Consider the following 6,070-nt stretch of genomic DNA (forward strand, 5'->3'; position numbering starts at 1 on the left):
ATGTATACCAGAAGGTGGAAGAAAAGCCCGATCAAAGTTCAGTGGCTTGCCACACCACTGGTGTTTCTGAGGAGCACGCAGGGTGTATCTGCTCTAAACAGATACATCTGTTTAGTGGTGCAATCTGCTCATTGCACCACTTAACCATCAAAGCAGGGGCATCAAGCTCAGTGGGACTGTTTGGATATTGGAGGAAACATATATTGTATTTGAGTGCACTGCTCTGACCTATTTATTGAGAAATTGGTAACCCTGACAATTTTGAGTGATGCCCAGGGAGAGAGAAGGCTCTCTATAAGGTAGAATCTGCAGAGGAAGCTTCTGTGCCCCTTAGCAGATTCACGTGGAAAATACACTGTATGGAACATTTTGCATAGCTCAGGTAGCAGATGAATGCTGGACACATGGGATTCTAAATTTGAGTTATGACCTTTCCTACCCACCATGAACTTAATGTTATCTGATCCAACAGACTAAAAGCTTAGCTATATGCAGCTACAATCCATTATCAAATGGAAGTCATTTCTAGGAGACTGCACCTTGGCAGATTGGAACATTGGTAAGAAGGTCGGAGGTCCTGTAGGGGCTGAAATAGGCACAGAGTGTAAGGATTATATGTATTCCATGAAAATGCTCCCCAAAGAGTGCTCTCAGTAGAGGAGGTTCACAGTAATCAAATAGAGAAGATCATTTGTTCTGTGATGTTGGTCAGCCTCTTTCTGTAGTCACCCCAGTGCTTGCTGGAGGGGCCCGTGTACGAAATGGCTTTAGTGGCAGGGCTCTCCACGGGCTTAGTAAAACAGACTTCCATTTGAAGCCTAATCTGGCCTCTGCACACTGACACTGAATTAAATCTCAGAGACAGAGTTTTGGGTGAAGTAGAAAAGAATAGCTTTATTGCTTTGCCAGACAAAGGGGGACCCAGCAGGCTAATGCCCTCAAAACTGTGTGTCCCCACTTGGAGAGAGTAGTGAGGAGTTTTATGGTAATTGTTCAAAGAGTGTGTGATCCGCTCGCGGACGTTCTTCTGATTGGTTGGTGGTGAGGTAAGTAGGAGTCAGCAACATCAACTTTCAGGTTCCAACTGGTCTGGGGTCTACATGCTTGTGGGCAGCATACCATCGTTAAGCATTAACTCCTTCCACCTAGTGGGGGTTTCTGTATCTGCAAAACAGCTCAAAGATACTGTGTATCCTTTGATGGGGAACCAGGACCTTGCCCAAAGGCTGCAATATTGTTTCTCTTGACTGTGTGTTTCTCCCTTGTCTTGCATCCCCTCCCTTCCCTAATTAACAACTGCTTGAATCTGCCCATTGGAATGAAGCCTATTTCCTGTAATCAAAGAAAGGGGGGACACAGAAAGGCTTTTGTGTCCAGGAGCCCCACAGGGCCCTGCTTGGTATCACTTTCATCACTGATGACCTGGCCTCTGCTCCACTGCTAAATGCCCAAACATCCAACAGCAGAGGCCACCCAGAGTACTTCATATGGCGCCTTTCTTCTGAGGGACCAGCTGGCCACCAGTGGCTTATTGGTTACCTTGGATCTTTTCCATCAGGGAAGGGAAAGAAATTTGTCCTCAAACAAATATATTCTGAATACAGATTGCCTTTCTTCCCCACAGGGCTTCTTTTTTAAAATTTATTTATTTATTTTTGGCTGCCTTGGGTCTTCGTTGCGGTGCGCGGGCTCCTCATTGCAGTGGCTTCTCCTGTTGTGGAGCACAGGCTCTAGGCGTGCGGGCTTCAGTAGTTGTGGCTCACGGGCTCTAGAGCACAGCCTCAGTAGTTGTGGCGCATGGGCTTCGTTGCTCAACGACATGTGGGATCTTCCCGGACAAGGGCTCGAACCTGTGTCCCCTGCACTGGCAGGTGGATTCTTAACCACTGCGCCACCAGGGAAGTCCTCCCACTGTGCTTTTGTCAGCACCACCACTTGTGGACTAATAGAAAGCTTTATCCATTGCCTCTGATGGGGAGATAGATTTTATTGTCAAGTAAGTGCTACAGTAGGCTCATGTCCATGGGGTTTACTGGTTTTACCATGTGACCTATGATCCAGAAGCAGCTAACTTTATGAAATGGCTGGCTGAATACTCAGTTGTAGTAACAGCTGTACCAGCTAATTCCCACATAGCCTTTAGGTCTCATTTAAATATCCCTTCCTAAGGAGAGTATTCCCTAATCTGCCAGATGAGCTTAGATTCCCTTCATTAATCGCTAATACTTATTGAATACTTATATTATCAAATTTAATCCACCACTATGAGATAAACTGAGGCACAGAGAGCTTTTATTATCTTGCCCCTAGTTGCACAGTAGGTGAAAAGACAAGCAGTCGTGCCTGAGTCCTTACTCTCCCTCTTTCCTAAATACTCTAATAGCACCCTGGCTAGGACACCCTTAGAGAGCTGGTCCTGGGCTGAGTTAACGAGGGGATGAGGCAGCTATGGAGCTGAGTCGTATGTCATGAGACTGTCTTTGTGCCTATGTACACAGATGGGAGTAACTGCTATGGCAGAGTGTGGCTGAGACATGACATTCTACCAGGCACCAGCTTCCACCGATAGTGATGCCTTGGATGATGAGTATTACTATGCTAAGGCTATAGAATCCTGATGCTCAGGAGAACTAACATTAATAATAGAGAGAATGATTGTTAGGTTGTATTGCACTAAATACATTTTGGCAGAAAACATTTTAATCCATTCTTTCTATCAGTGTCTGCTGTAGCAGACTTTCCTTGAATGTTCCCACCTTTGCCTAGGATTTTCCTGCTTTTTTCAGGTGGTTGAAAGTTCCAGTGCCCTGCTAGCCATGGCTGTATATAGGGGAAACATACTCTGCCTGGTACATGAAAACCTTCTTTATTACTTTCATGCAGAGCACCGCTCACCCAAGTATGGAGTTCTTGGTCTTAGTGGGGGTGTTAAAAATCATGGAACCCTCAGAGAGACAAGTCCCTGGACACAATGAGCAACAGAAAGGAAAGTTGCTTTCACTTCACTATGTTTGTTCCCATGACTGTAGGGAGAAGTTGAGGAACATCTTATGATATTGAATCTTGGACAATCTTTGGGGACTTTCCTCTCTGCACACGTTCTGATGGCATGATTTTGTAGGTGGTATGTGGTTAATACCTGAGAGTCTGTTAGCCAACACTGGGCTCCTGCGTGTTTTCCCAGAGCTTTAAAGCTTGGGTCCTTTAAAGGACCCAAGGTTCCTGGAGGCAGGGTTCTGGCTTCTGTAACACATTTCCTCCATCCAGGTCTCATTCCTCTAATCAGAGGTGGCACTCTGCCAGTCTACTCTTTCTTTGACTCCTAGTACTCTGACCTTAAACAAATATCTCCAATGCCTATTTGTACAATTGCTTTGGTTTATCCTGTCCATCGGAACCAAGGACTTGCATGTAGTCCATTGCCCTCCAACTGATTTCATCTTCAAAGAAGAGGTCATAGCATATCTGTAGATAAAGACTTACCTGATATATCCAAAGGATATATCCAAAGGATATATCCCACTGATATATCCTTTGTAGTTTCTTTGTGCTTAGGATAAATGAAAGCATTGTATTAATTTTAAAATAATGGACTTCCACATTTAAGATGACTAGAGTTATACCCCTATAAATCCATTAATTTTATTACCTAATTTTACTACTTAATATTACCAAATATTTAATGAACATACAATGTTAATGCATGGAATATTTGTGTCCCTCTCAAATTTATATGTTGAAGTTCCAACCCCTAGTGTGATGGTATTAGGAGGTGGGGCCTTTGGGAGGTGAGTAGGTCATGAGGATGGAGCCCTCGTGAATGGGATTGGTGCCGTTAGGAAAGAGATCCCATGGCAGAGATTCTTCTGCCATGGAAGGACACATTGAAAAGATGGCTGTGTATGAACTAGAAAGTAGGTCCTCAGCATATACCACATCTGCTGGTGCCTTGATCTTGAACTTCCCAACCTCCAGAACTGTGAGAAATTTCTGTTGTTCATAAGCCATCCAGTCTATGGTATTTTGTTATAGCAGCTTGAATAGACTAAGACATACACTATGTGCCAAATACATTGCTGGTTATAGAGATACAGTAATAAACATGATAAAAATCACTGTAGTTATGACCTCATATGCTATATCTGAAAAAATAAAGTAATTATTTGAGATACAAATGACAGAGAAACTTACTTAATAACATTTAAACAACAAAGTTTGTGGGAACTCCCTGGTGGTCCAGTGGTTAAGACTCAGCACTTTCACTGCAGAGGGCCTGGGTTCAATCCCTGGTAGGGGAACTAAGATCCTGCAAGCTGCATGGCGAGGCCAAAAAATCCAACCAACCAAGAAAAAAACCCCAGTGAAATTTGCTAATTGCCAATGAAGTCTTTCTTCTTGCTCAGATATGTGGAGGGCAAATGCCACACTTAGTGTCTGAAGTCAACAATATTAGGGACATTTCTTTTTTAAAAAAATGCCACCTATTTAAAAACGGCAGTTTCTCTATAACACGTACTAACATTACACTGCCATAATTACATGGTAACTGTCTTGGTGGCTTAACATTGCTTCTCCTCACACACATGGGCCTATAAAATTTACATTTAGCTCTGATCACATTACAAACAAAGAACTTTTATGCCAAAGGCTATGTTTATGCTGATATACTTGGATATTATTTGGATTTAACTGGGTATATTAGGATCAATATATTTAGATGCTGATCCATTCAGGGGGAAAACCTATCACCTTTCTGACATACCAGATCCTTACCAACACCAGAATAAAATATCATTAATTTTTTAAAGTTACCTGAAATGATACGCTCTATGCAAGGCCCATAGAAACAATAAGATTAATAACAATTGAATTATTTTCCTTTGGTATCTCATTCTTTCCTGGAACGATAAAAAAAAACAGATAAAACTAGATTAAATAAAGCACAATGTACACAGAGTATGCTGTGTTGAATCCTACCTCTCCATGACTTAAACTAGATGAGGTAATAGATATTGGCTGGGATGTAAGGCTCCTTGGGTATCTGTCTATACGAAAATAGTTAAGTCAGTAGAAACACTGTTTATTTGAGCTAGCTGCCCAAAGACTTAGGACATTAGCTGGCGTAAGCTGACCTGATACAAGAGCTCTTACAACCTTTATTTGTCTTTTTCTAAAGTACAAAGGGCTTTTCCTACAGAAAAGAAAAGTATAAATGCCACTTCCAAGCCTAGCTCACAGGGTGGGTGTCAGAGAAAGAGATCATTATGAAAATACTTACTTGGACTCTAAAGAGTTGTATAGTTATGAAGGGAGTTATTATTTTTAATTAAACAATATTATGAAGATCATTCTAAGAAAGGTGATAGGACTGCTAACAGCATAAAATATGTGCCCCTTCTCAAAAGTATTTGAATACAAAATTGATTCAGACCACTGGCTGGAGGCTAAACTATAATTTTTAGATTATTTGTGCATTGGCCTTGGAATTTGAGCCATCAAGTTTACAGAACTCCTTTGTGATACATAATCTATGGAATATGAAATTCTCTGTGTGCAGAAAGGAATTAGGTATGGCTTGATGGTTGAACTTAAGATCAAACTCTTACCTTTCATTTTACAAAGATCACATAGTAATTTTATACGGCTTCTTCTTGGAGATTTAACATTTATGGTATAATGGGTTGGGAATTCATGTAGAGAATCCTAAGAGGGTAGACGGTTTTCAAGCAGGACATTTTGAGACCTTTGAAAAATCGTGAACCAGATAACCTAGTATTTGTTCGGTGACACTCTCCAGTTTGTGTGCTTATTATTTCAGTCTCTGTGACTGATGATGTCATCAGATTCTTTTTTTTTTGCGGTACGCGGGCCTCTCACCCCTGTGGCCTCTCCCATTGCAGAGCACAGGCTCCGGACGCGCAGGCTCAGCGGCCGTGGCTCACGGGCCCAGCCGTTCCGCGGCACGTGGGATCTTCCCGGACCGGGGCAGGAACCCGTGTCCCCTGCATCGGCAGGCGGACTCTCAACCACTGTGCCACCAGGGAAGCCCCAGATTCTCTTTTGATGATGA

This window comes from Lipotes vexillifer, unplaced genomic scaffold (genome assembly GCF_000442215.2).
Source record: "Lipotes vexillifer unplaced genomic scaffold, Lipotes_vexillifer_v1.1 scaffold1285, whole genome shotgun sequence".
In the NCBI taxonomy this organism is placed as follows: domain Eukaryota; kingdom Metazoa; phylum Chordata; class Mammalia; order Artiodactyla; family Lipotidae; genus Lipotes; species Lipotes vexillifer.